The sequence below is a fragment of the Protobothrops mucrosquamatus genome, unplaced genomic scaffold (genome assembly GCF_001527695.2).
Source record: "Protobothrops mucrosquamatus isolate PMUCROS unplaced genomic scaffold, P.Mucros_1.0 scaffold841, whole genome shotgun sequence".
Taxonomy (NCBI): Eukaryota; Metazoa; Chordata; class Lepidosauria; order Squamata; family Viperidae; genus Protobothrops; species Protobothrops mucrosquamatus.
Genome location: NW_015387096.1, coordinates 261,954 through 273,983, shown reverse-complemented (window position 1 = coordinate 273,983; position 12,030 = coordinate 261,954).

Sequence of the window (12,030 nt, the reverse complement as noted above, 5' to 3'; positions counted from 1 at the left end):
AGCAGGCAACATGGTTTGGTCTCTCAAAAAGCATTCAGCACCACCTGGATCTAACACATATTATCTTCTAAGAGGCTTTAACCAGCCAGAAGAAAACACAAATCTAAAACCAGCTGGCAGAATTCAAAGCTCCAGAACCCTGTCCACTTCCTCCAGCTCTTTCTAACAATTGAGCATGAACATGTCTCAGTCCCTTCCATAGGACCTGTACAAGGTGGATTTCAAGACGCACCTAGAGGTAGTCCTTGAATTACAAGTATTCATTTAGTGATCCTTCAAAGTTACAACAGCACTGAAAAAAGTGGCTTGTGACCGTTTTTCACACCTGCAATATACCCATGCTCACATAATCAAAATCTGGATGCTTGGCAACTGGCTCATATGTATGATGGTTGCGATGTCCCGTGATTAGCTTTGGAGGCAAGCAAAGTCAATGGGGAAGCCAGATTCACTTAACAACCATACTATTAACTTAAGAACTATAATTATTCACTTAGCAACTATAGCATGAAAGGTCATGAAATGGGGCAAAACTCACTTAACAACTATATCACTTAGCAACCGAAATAGTGGGTCAATTGTGGACTATATCTTATACCCCGCCTATCAAAAAATCGGAGTCCTTTCATAACAGAGACTATTAGACTTTTTTTTCTGAGAAGGATATCTCTTTGCAAGCAATTATTATACAGTATTTATCATTTTTGTTAAATTTTTAAGACCTACCTACTAAGCCACTTTATTTCTATGCACTATGTGTAGAAACATCTTCTTTGTATATTCTGTAGCAAATAAAACAAATGCTTATAGTGAAAGAAGGCATTTCCAGTCAAGCCTTCCTAGATATTCAGCTATATCTCATCTTTCAGCCAGAAGTACTTTCAACCAGAATTCTGAGGCCATATTTAGCTTTTCTCATCAATCTACCATATGGAATCTATTTTAGCAATGGCTATATTCTGCTTGAATCTATGAAACCATTTTTCCCTTTCAATTATGGCATTTTTTTTTTTGCGTAGTAAATGTTGGGAGATGCAAAAGCTTTTCTATTTCTGGGTATTTCTTTGATAACAGTTTTTCATCTTACACAGCGGGAGTGGCGAGCAGATGTAGCTATCAAAGACATGCTATCAGCCAAAATCTATGTGCGTCTTTTCAAAAGTAAGTTCTAACAAGTTTAATGGGCTTAATCCATTAATTAAGGTTAATTAAGCAGAGAGAGCCTAGTATCAGAAATCGGTAGAAATTAATTTTGAAAAGTACAAATTCAGCGCATCAAGAAAAAGACAAAACTCCACATGACTTACAACCCCCACTGTTCAGCCCCTCAAGACCAAGTTTTATCTGTAGAGCAGTGATTTAATCCCTTTTATGACATTCAGAGGTTATCATTAGGGGAAGATTCCACAGGGGTACATAGCATCCGTTCAAATTTTTGAAGGGCTCTGATTGGGAAAATGAGAAGCAACCTCTTATTTTCTAGTGTCCTAGAAAACAGGACCACATTATATGTCTTTAAGGTATCGGATGTCAGTTTACAGCCTGAATTTTAAGTGAAACTTCTTCACAATAAGAGGAGTTTACTAAAGGATCCCTTATTGACCAATCAAGAAGAGCTCTCCTTCTCAAGAGGTACAGTCTCCGTAGAACTCTTTTGCATGCATGTTGTTGAGTCCTCTTTTTTTTTCTTATACTTCTATAATAATATTGAGAATGGATAGAAGAGTTCGATATATTTTATACACAATTGCTCACTGATGGGCAAGAATTGTTCCTGTCACTGTTCAGAGCTAAAGCACTCTAAATTCTGAATACTGACTTCTGGATTTCTTTTTTTCTTACCAGATACCAGTTTTAAATGATCAGCCGGAAGAACTGTTGGAAATAATTTTGTAAGGAATACAGTGTCAAGGACCAGTTTCCTATGCAGCTGATTTATTCAGTCTTGACATTTCTTAAAGCCTTAGTTCTTAAGTACTGATAGTGCAAATGATATCAGTTATTGGGTGCCTAGGAAATCCTAGTTTCAAGATAGGGTTAGTAACATTTTTTTATGGCTCTGTCCTGCCCCTTTACTATCTTCACATGCACAAGTTAACTTTTCTTCATTGTATAATTCTCCATGCACGTGAGATTTACCTTTTAAAAGTACAGGAGTAGTTAATAAAACATCCAAGTTACATACAAGATTCCAAGAGGAAACCTTCTCTTTTCAACGTCAGCATGCTACAATGGAAAATGTAGCCATAGCTAGAGCAATGGGATATATCAACCGGGCTTTAAATGGTGTCTGCTAATAGCACATGTGATTATAGAACCAGTTCCACATAAAATAGCTTATATAGATAGCGTGTTAGATAATGTAAAATTCTCAGAAATAAAAGGATGAAAGAAAGCAGTGATGCTCAGAATTTTTTTTAGGATATATATTGCAAGGGTCCTCACTGTCATTCTTCCAAAGCTTTATTCTCCTTATGAGCAGATCATACCAGTAGTCTTTGTTTAGCAATTGCCTTGTTTAGTGATTGTTCACAGTTATAACAGGGATGAAAAAGTAAGTTGCAACCAATTCTCTCATTTACGACTTTTACAGCTCTAGTAAAGCAAAAGAAAACTGAAGTAAAATCCTATGTACAATCATGATTTCCATTTAGCGACCACTTTGCTTAGTAATCAAGTTGCGGGTCCCAGTTGTGTTAGCTGAAATGAGGACCACTTGAACTTCCTCTTGCTTAACAAGGGGAGGACACATTTGACATCTATCTAAAGCACGGGTGTCAAACTCGCCGCGTCACGTGATGTGTTGCGACGTTGTGATTTTTCTCACATTGCCGGAGCTGGGGTGGGCGTGGCCCCTGCATGATGCAACCGGCCTGCGGGCTGGCAGTTTGACACCCCTGATCTAAAGTCTTCCCCTGTTAACAATTGTTTTTTGCCGCTGGGAAAAGAAAACCACCAGATGAAAAAGTGCTTCAGTGCCCACGTTCGATAACTGAGCAGGTCTAGGGGAATGCTAGTTAGGTGCCAAGCCATTTTGATTTTAGAAAGTAAAAAGAAAGAGTCAAGGGTCTTGGAAGTGGGAGGAGGAAGAGGAAGTATTTCTCATCAATGACAAACCATTTACTATGAAGCTTTGTACCCTTAACTAGCCTGAAGTTAATTTGCTGAGCTCTGATATTATAGACACTTGCTGGCCAGATCCAACTTAGTAGAATATGGAAAACTCATTAAGTGTTCCAAAATGTGGGCAGCATTTCCTCTATTGTGAGGTCAGTGAATGGTCAAACACTTGATACTCGTTTATGACTACGCTGACCTGAAATGCATAATACAGCAACTTGCTTTCAGGATTTATTCTTCCTGCCTTACAAACAAATGGGTCTGTTTCTTAAAACATTTATGTCATTTTAAAATGATATATACAGGCAGCCCTGAGATCTGTTTGTGCTTTTGAAGCAACTGACTTCTGTATCAATAGGTTTAGAAATGTGATCATAGAAAATACATTAGCAGGCTCAAAATGTCGCTTCCCTAAGATGTTTCAATGTTAAGTGTGAATTGGTTGGCTTCTGAAAATCCCTTTTCTTTGTCAAATTGTTTAGCAAGAAATCCAGCAAAATAGCCAGTTTCTATTTTGACTGCAAGTCCCTCCAGACGTCATCCCAATCCTCCAGTGCAGTACCTTTTTGGGGAAGGCTGCCTCCTAATAACTATGATATAACCTTGGCAAGAATTATATCACAGCCAAAGTTCCCAATCCACCAAATGAATATAACAAACTAATTTCATAGGGTTGCAAGCCCCATATATTGCAATAATTTCACTAGCCTCTAGGTCTATCTGTTTCCAGTCATTCGTTGCTTCTGTAGTGTGCTTTTTGTTTTCTCTGTCTTATTGTAAATTTTGCAGAAAAGGAATCCACCAATTAGCTTGTTTTGCTCTGTCAAGCACAATGTAGGATAATACAAATAAAGCAAAAATGGCCATGACGATTACATTGCCCCTTAAATTGGTACAAGATTCCTTAATCCAGCAAGGTTATCCATGTGTACATGTGGAGATAAGATATTTTATCTGATCTTCTTTTGCAACAGCTAACTGTATCGCCTCCCCACAATTTGGCAAAGCCTCCAAATCTCTGGTTTAGGGGCGTGAGGAATGGAAAGGGGATTGTTCAGTTCTGAGTTTCCACTTGGATCCAAGAATCTTCTGTCAGTAGAGGGAGGCTGTTGGATAAAAGCCACTGAAACAGAGCTGGGCATTTGTTCTTTGGAATCTGGATAGAGTTTATGTCCTGTACTTCTATACAGATGTGGAGAAGGATGCCAGCACAAACAGATAATGAAAACCAATTGTAGGTAGCAGGAAATTCAAACCAGGCATCTCCTCATTCCAGATATGTTGGATATATTGTCCATTATTTTCCAGATAGCATGGTGTACACGCTACACAATGGTTCAGGTACTGCACAAAGTTATATAGGTTTGTGTAAACCCAGTGAATGGAAGATATTGATGAATTGTCATATGAATATGTTGAAGAATGCCTTACTTACAGTACCTAATGCCAATTTGGTTGACTCACACATTGGTTTATTTATTTATATGCCATCAGATTCCATATGAATCCAGGAGATAGGTGGTTTGTAATTTGGCATGATGTGTGAACATAGCCATTGTAGTGATAGGAGACGCAAACCATAACTTAGTGAAATATTTGAATCCAGCTAGTGCAAAGAGTGAACATCATTTGCATTCTGGTCATAGAAGAACTTCTTTTAAATCAGGCATGACTTTCAACATTTATATTAAACAATCATTTGGATATATGACCATGCCCAAACTTGATACATTTTTGCTATTGCTCAGACTTCCCAAATGGATTCATTTGTAAATCACTGTAGAATATGACAAGTTTTAATTGGCTTTGGCTTAGCGTGTTATGTAAACCCTAATACTGTGGCTTATAGAACATATTTTATGGCTTACCATGTGTGCAAAACTAGCTATAACTGGTCTATTCAACAAAACCTGATTTAAAAATAATACATTCTATGACCCACACTGTGATCGAGCATAACAAGAAAAGAAGTATTATAAACTGTAAATATGGGTAAAGCTAATTTTCAGGGCAATTTATCATTTCTAATTTCATTGAGCACCCTCAGAGCTAACCCCAAACCTTAGGTTTCTGAAGAACACAAGTTTTGGACCATGTCACCACTGTTTCCATCATTCTCTGTAAACAAATTGTTTTCTTTGTGCATACATATATCCAGAAGGCTTATGAACAAAATGAATGAACTGGATATTTACCCTCCTGGGAAGTCTTTTGAGAATCAGGAAAGGACATTAACACTCTTTGAATGGACCCTGATAATCTTGTCTATTCTTCTATTTATTCACAGGAATAGTTTTTTCTGAAAATTTATTCAGCATTATCACTCCTTGGCCTATAATCTTGTTCTTATATTCTCTCATATATCGAATGTTCCTGCAATGCCATTATTTGGGTTTTAGAATAGTGTCTCTGAGTATTTACAAATAAAAACTGCAAGATCCAATCTGGGTGGATCACTGGGACCAAAGGTTTTCCAAGCACAACAGAATTCTGTTGAGAGAGAAGTTCCCTGAGGATGGGCTCTTGCACATTATCCTGGGACACGTATATTTGCCTTAATTTGTAAGGAAGTTACTTTTACAAATTTGTCTGCCTATACTCACTACTTATAGAATAGAATATCTTACAAGAGTTATTCTCTCTCTTTCTTGCTCTGTGCCCCCAATTCACTGTGTGTTGCAGATATGAGGGAGGAAATTATATATGCCATCTTGAGCTGCTTCAAGAAAAATTGGGACATTCACTGAGTGAATTTTAATTTTTTTAGACTTTTCCTCCTGTTTAGCTGTTTGTTTAGCTAGAAGCTTGATCAAGCTTTCTTCCTTCCCAACCCTTGTCTGTTGGATTTGAACCTAATATAATGTGTTGCTTTGAAAAGTGGCTTTCCTGTAATAATTAAATAAGTTTGGGGCATGTGTTACTGATTGGATAAGCCCTCATTCTTTTTTTTACCAATAGTTATCAGCTTGTCATCTAACTAATATCCTGGGATTAACATTCCCTTTTTTTGCTCTGCAATAAGGTGTGCACCTAGTTGTTTAAAGATTTCTGCTAAGATCCAATGCTATCCATTGAGTAAAATCTGTTCCCTATTTATGCATAAAATTCCTTCATGAAATGGCTTGCATTAAGATAGATATGTCAAATATGGACTGAAAAAATACAAATGGCCATTACCTAAAAACAGAAAGATATAGACAACTTTATTATTTTTTATGGTATTTTATTAATTTTCTATTATTACAATTCATTAGTGCTTAATGAACAACATGTTGTCTGGGTTAATTTGTTTTGCTTAGTAATACAAGTTAAGTTCTTATTCTCTAGTCTATCCCGTTTTTTCCAGCCATTGATAAAATAAGTTCCACGTTTGAAAATATTCTGTATCTTCTTTTCTTTGATTCTCAGTGTAAGTCTATAGACAACTTTATTTGCTGCCATCTAATTGCCCTTTGGATTTTTGTGAGCCAGTTTTGTAAACTTTCAATTAAACTTTCCCTGAGATTATCATGGAATTGTATAGATGTGCATTTCTAGTGTATTTTAGGAACAGCACATTATTTTAGCATTGTGGTAAAGTATAACGCTTCCTTGTCACTCTGAGATGCTGAATCCTTGTGGTTAAAACAACCCAAAAAGCCTTTAATTCCATCTCACAGTTAACTTACCCATTTACCAATACTTTCCAATTTATCTTCCTTCATTTTCTATAGCTGCTCCTCTTCCAGCACATCAAAACTACATAGTTATTTTGTGGCTTAGCTTTTTCTTTTGTGTTATATGTCTCTTCAAGTTCAATCTTCTACATTACTGTACCTCTGTATTTGGGGTTTCAAGATGCTATCACATCAAAAGTGGGAGGGCCATATAAATCTCTGACAGCTGGCCGATAGACCACCATACCAGAGCTTAATAGGAACTGGAACTTTTTGTTTAATTGCATACACATAGACACACACGAGTATTTAGCTGATCCTTAAATTGAAACCAAACCCTGCTTAACCCATAAATTTGATGCAGACACACCCACCCACTAACTAGCTGATCTCTAAATAATAACCATACTCAAGCAAGGCTTGGGTGGTACTGCTAGCAGAGGAGAAAGATGCTATTATGGCTGTCAGTATCAAGTAGTATAAGACACAGAGAGAGAGAGAGAGAGAGAGAGAGAGAGAGAGAGAGAGAGAGACTGTTTCTGCTTCTTTCATTGATTCTTAATGGACTCCTATATTTGTCTGGAATAATTTCCCCTAGCCAGTTGTTTTCCAGAAGGGTTGGGATTCCAAGCAGTACTGGCTGAGGATTCTAGAAGTTGTGATCCAAAAAAACACATCGGATTAGAGAGTGCCGGATTCTGAGGGTTTACCTAAGAAACATAAAACTGTCAGCCTACCAAGTTGACCAGACAGGAAATGTGACAGCATGAGCTAATTCTACCTTAGAATTAATGGAAGGACATTAATAGAATCTTGCAAGTCTGAAAGTATAAATCTCCTATCATCTCTTTTTACTGGTTGATTAGTTAGGATGGATTATTTGTAAGTCTCTTACTCTGGAGTTGTGGGCTCCTCCCCCTTTTATTGGACCATTCCCTCAGCATCATCTCTCCGTCCACTTTCTCAATCTTCCAAGGCCATTCTCGCATTCCATTACAAAAGCAAAGCTTGAATTATTTCCCTTATGTAGGTGAATGATACCAAACCGTCTGCAACTTGCAAAAGAGAAACCTGATAAAACTGATGAAAACACCAATACTGTACATTATATTTTCCAGTGGAACATTTCAAAACAAGCATAGCCTTCGGGGGTTTAAGAAGAATAGGAATATAGCAATAGCTCTAGCACTTAGACTTATATACTGCCCCATATTGCTTTACAGCACTCTCTGGGCCCTGGGCAGTTTACAATAAAAGCATATTGCCCCCAACAATCTGGGTCCTCATTTTGCCAACCTTGGAAGGATGAAAGAGGTTCATTTAGCAATTGTTTGAAGTTACAGTGGCATTGAAAAAATTACTTATGCCCAGTCCTCACATTTATGACTGTTGCAGCATCCCCACAGTCATGTGATCAAAATTTGGGTGCTTGGTAACCAGCATGTAATTACAATGGTTGCAGTGTTCATGGGATCACATTTGCAACTTTCCCAGCTGGCTTCCAAAACGTCAGTGGGAGAAACTTGTTTTGCTATGATTCGTTTAACAACTGGGGCAAAAAGGTCATAACACTGGGCATAATTAACAACCACCTTGCTTAGCATTGTGGTCATATGTTGAGGACTATCTGCATGACCACTGATATTTGCAACTCTCCTTAACATAAAAAGCTTTGTTCGTTATTAAATTGTCTAAGAAATCCTTAGCATAATTAGTAAATTTCCTAATCTTGTTCCTTGTTACATTTCTGCCACCAAATGGAATTTCTATTTTTGATGGGGGACTTTTAAGCAGCTGCTTTTGCCCATTTTGCTGAATTTTCCCAAATGCAGAAACATTTGGTTTAAAGGCTTTTCTCTAGTGAGTGTGCTGTTTTAGTTGCCCCCATAAGAGAAAAATACTGGAAGTTATCCAAAAGAAGCAGGGAAAGCTATTAAGGGTTACATCTGAATAATTCAGCTTCTTCTATTATGATAGGACAACAACAGATGTTAGAGAATTCTACTCGTTATTGAAGTCCCTACTATTAAAGTTTGCTTTTGCAAATTTGGCAAAACCATTTCTAACCTATATTTGTGCCAGATATTTTTTTATAACCTATAGAGGGAATGAGAAATATTGAAATGAAATACTACTCAGCAAACAGACTGGAAATGTTGTGACTAGTCCCCAGCTAGCCAGCTAATCAGCTCTGCAGCATTTGGAGAGATGAGAGGTAAGAGGAAAGTCACAAAAACTTTTCAATGACATTTGAAACATTCTGTCCCACAAATATATTCCAGATACTGCTGGAATCTTAATTTAGCAACTCCTCATTCCATTCAAGTATTTCTAACAGTTGTTTTAACTGATTGTATGATTGTAATCTCAATTACGTGCTGAGGAATTGTATGCCTCCCACTGTTGGCAGATTAGAGTGGTCTATAAGCCCTGTAAATAAATAGATACATAATTAAAATGCACACTCTCTCCTTCCAGTAGATCTTTTTTTCCTCTCACTCTTTATCTGTTGGAAATCTGTTTGAAGATTTTCTCAAATTAATATTATGGTATAATTCCAGGTAGTCCTCGACTTACAACGGTTCGTTTAGTGACTGTTTGAAGTTACAATGGCACTGAAAAAAGTGACTTATGACCATTTTTCATTCTTACGACCATTGCAGCATCCCCACGGTCACGTGATCAAAATTCAGATGCTTGGCAACTAATTCATACTGTATTTACGACCTTTGCAATATCCCAGGATCATGTGACCCCCTTTTGTGACCTTCGGACAAGCAAGATCAATGGGGAAACCTGATTCACGTAACAGCCCTGTTACTAACTTAACAACCGCAGTAATTCACTTAACAATTGCGGCAAGAAAGATTGTAAAATAGGGCAAAACTTACTTAACAAATGTTTCACTTAGCAACAGAATTTTTGGGCTCAAATGTGGTCGTAAGTCAAGGACTACCTGTCTTTGAACTTCTATATTTCAGGCTTACATTATAGATTCCATGTTGCAGCTGTAAATGTAGAAACATAGATTTAATGGGTGCAATGGTACGTTATGAAAAGTTTTATTTGACTTCAGAACAAGAACCTCCTAGTCTCTCTTGAGACACAAGTGGGTCTGCCTTCCTCCCTCAGCACAACCATGAACAGTTTAGAAAGTTTTGCCCCTGTTTTTAGTAACTCTTCATCTCATCTGAGTGAGCCACTGGCACATGAAGCAGGCTCATTTTAACTATAATTAAAATTAACCCCTGTTTAAAGTGAATGCCTAACACTAAACTGTGACTAATTAACATTGGAAGTGAAAACTTTTGAACTCTTTGCAGCTGCAGAACAACTGGAGAGGGAAATACGTGAACTCTTAGAGGAGTTAGGAGTCCATCATCCATGCAGGCCAAGGGAAATCTCCAATGAGCCAATTAACGTGTATTAATACAGCTGCCATGGCAATAATACAAGGTATGCTGCGATACTGATTACATGGAATGCTGGAGATAGAAGCTTTGGCCATGGAAATGATATAAGAAGTTGGGAGATCCTTAGAGGATTTTCCATTGGCTGAAGGGAGAAGAGTGAGGCAGAGGCTGGAGAGTCTCCTATAATTTCCAATTGAACAGTCTGCTTTTGTACCAGTGGGGACTACTTAAGAAAACTAGCCTTCACCTGCAGTTAAAATTTCACAAAACCCTTCAGAGTTGCACCACAAGACTATTCTGACTGTATATATCACTTCTCAGCTACTTCAGTCTTCTTATTTCCACAAAGNAGAAGAGTGAGGCAGAGGCTGGAGAGTCTCCTATAATTTCCAATTGAACAGTCTGCTTTTGTACCAGTGGGGACTACTTAAGAAAACTAGCCTTCACCTGCAGTTAAAATTTCACAAAACCCTTCAGAGTTGCACCACAAGACTATTCTGACTGTATATATCACTTCTCAGCTACTTCAGTCTTCTTATTTCCACAAAGTAATAAGTTGATTTTGGGATTCCCGTCTAACTGTAGTCAGCTGCCAAAAAAGACATGGTGTAAATCTTTCCATTTCTTGGATTTCCTCAATCCATGTTAGATAGACCAGTAATATTTTCTTTAACCAGAGCAATTAAATGTAAAATTTGGCTGTCTGTTGCAGAACTTAAATAAACAATTCTATGTGTCGCTTTCCAGAAACTTTAATACATGGCCCACCGCTATATTTTGTGGGGTACAGAGGAAATAAATATTTGAAGTAGTTTCAGTTTTTTCATGGAGTATCTGCCAGGCATGTGGACTCCAGCATAAAACATCTCATTCTATTTGTATCTCCAAATGTCCAATGTTTAGGAAATGTCTTTTGAAATTATGAAGTATATATCACTTCTCATCTTGTAGTGATAAAAAAGAAAGAAATTAAGACATTTTAACAGCATGTTTATGGTATACTCTGATTATAATTTCCTATTGCAATTACTTCTCCCAGTGAGAATATGTTGTATGAACTGTCATTTTAAATAACGTAAGATAAATAATAAAGTTATATTCCATAAGAATACAGATGTTTAGAGAAAATAATTTCATTAGTTAGTCACCACAAAATCTAGCTGTGAGAGGACGCTAAGAACTGTGAAAGATATTTGACTTTATGTTATTGAGTTCTTTGAATGTTTTTCATGATTATGTGTATCATTATGTGTTCAGTTATTGTTTGGCTTTACAATCTGCTTCTTGTCCTTCCACTCCTCTCATTTGATACTGACAATTGGCATAACCTAATTTTGGTGATTTTTTTTTAAATTCACATTCTAGAGTTTTCTTTAAGTTCATGTTTTCTGACGTGAATAGTTAAGACTTTCTATATATGTATGACTCTAAAAGCCCAGAAGCTTTTAAAGTCCAGAAACCCATAAAGATGCTTCAATAATTTCTATGGAGGTCATTAAAAATGCACCAAATAAGTGCTTTCTTCGGAGACAATAGTCTGAATATATAAATAATTAGGGCACTTTCACCCCAATCTCCAAAGCAGTTTGAAACTGACCTGTGATTTTCTACATTGCAATCCAGTCTGAAATACAGGGAACCTTTTATTTATTTATATTTATTTATTTATATTTGAATTTATATCCCGCCCTTCTCCCGTAGGACTCAGGGCGGCTGACAATCTATTTAAAATACATACAAAACAATACAAATTTAAAATTAATTAAAAAGAATATTAAATATTTGTCGAATTTAAAATATAATTAAAACCCCCCTAAAAATTACCCTAGGCCAGTCCTGCA